Below are 1835 nucleotides of genomic sequence, written 5' to 3'. Positions count from 1 at the left end.
CTCTGCATTTAACATGAACTTTAAATTAAGCTACTTATAAAAGCCGGCAGAGTGGTCCCTCCCCACTTTGGAATAAATAAAGAAAGCGCTAAGCGCCAGAATTCTCCCCCGTACACAGCGGACCTTCCTTTTTTCTACTTAAAATACCTTCGGGTAACACAAGGTTATATTAGGGGTATTCGTGATGTCGTGTTAAATGTAAAATGTTTTACCATGATAAATGTTCACAAGTATAGAATTGTGAACAGCCCTAGCCATGTTAAATGCAGGAGAGCTCCTAGCGGATTTTCTAAGCAACTTGTTTTATAACCTTTCCTTCCAAAACTTCAAGTTATTGTTTACTTCTAAGTTTTCATTAAAGTAATTTATTACAAAATGCCTAAATTAAAGTAATAAAAGCGAAAAGTGGAAATTGTGTGAAAGTTTGGCCACTGAGTGCCTTGTTGATCTTATAACGGGTGAGGAAGGGAATCAAGATAAGCTGATTGACAACGGTCATTACATTATTTTTATTATTGTCATCCAGTGCTTTTTTAGTTATAAACACATCCAAAACAATACTAGCACACAAAAAAAGTAACCTAACACAACGAACAAAATGGTGACGAGCCAGCTAGTGTGTCGCGTTATGTCACTACTTTTAACAGACCTAGTGACAGACTCTCAACCATGTTATATGTTATATCGTTTTAACATGGTAAAGGATAGAAATACTTCTGCATTTAACAGGTTTTAACATGTTAAATTAAAGATCATGAATATCCCATCATAGGAGTACTCATGATGTTGTGTTAAATGTAAAATGTTTTACTATGTTAAATGTTATAAGTATAGAATTGTGAGCAGCCCTATTTAAAGTCGTGTTAAATGGTAAATGCATAAGAGCTCCTAGCGGATTTTCTGAGCAACTTGTTTAGTAACCTTTCTTTCTAAAACTTCATGTTATTGTTTCCTTCTTTTGAAGTTTTGATTACAGTAATTTATTACAACATGACTAAAATAAGTGAAAAGTAGAAGTGTAAAAGTTTGGCTACTGACTGTCTTTTTTAAAAAATCCAAAACACAGGACAAAAGAAAAAAATAAAACACAAACTACGAGAAAGTAAATTAAAACGACAACAAATAAAACGGTGACGAGCTCAGCTGGTCTGTTGCGTGACGTCATTCTCCATTTAACAGACCTAATAACAGACTCTCAGTCATGTTACATGTTATATCGCTTTAACATGGTAAAAGAAAGAAATATTTCTCCATTTAACATGTTAAACTGAAGATCATGAATACCTCTTATATTAAAAAAAATCCGTTGTACGTCTGAAACATCCTGGACTTCCATTGAAGTGATATTTACCCAACTCTCATAAAAAATACCCCTCGGCCGATTGCAGTTCCTGCTTCCCGTGTAACTTACCGATTCCTGCCAAATATTACATCCGTATCCCCAGCTAGTCGTTATCAAGAGTACGCAGGTGTTCCTGGCCCACCTGTCGGCCTAATTGCCCCTACCAAAGGTGTGTAGCCCAGGTAGGCTGCTTACGCCTAGTTGTTCCCCGATCAATGATTGCTTCCTCTCCTTCAAACCGTCAATCCAATGTAGTTTTTTTCTTTATATTTACCCAATGCACTTTTAACCGTCTTGGCATGTCAGAATTCTGAGATAAAAAGAAATACGTTCCCCAAAAAGGAGTAAATTATATGTATATATACATGTATAAACCTTCTAAGCATTATCAGGATAGAAAGGATAAGATGAGGATGAAATGTAAACTGTCTTTCTACTCTGGTTAAAATATTTTGGTAACTTGTAGGATGACTTTCTCTCGTTTGACAGAAAT

This window comes from Halyomorpha halys, unplaced genomic scaffold (assembly GCF_000696795.3).
Source record: "Halyomorpha halys isolate HHAL.00 unplaced genomic scaffold, Hhal_1.1 Scaffold206.1, whole genome shotgun sequence".
Taxonomy (NCBI): domain Eukaryota; kingdom Metazoa; phylum Arthropoda; class Insecta; order Hemiptera; family Pentatomidae; genus Halyomorpha; species Halyomorpha halys.
The sequence above is the reverse complement of the archived record's forward strand: the minus strand, read 5'-3'. Positions refer to the sequence as shown.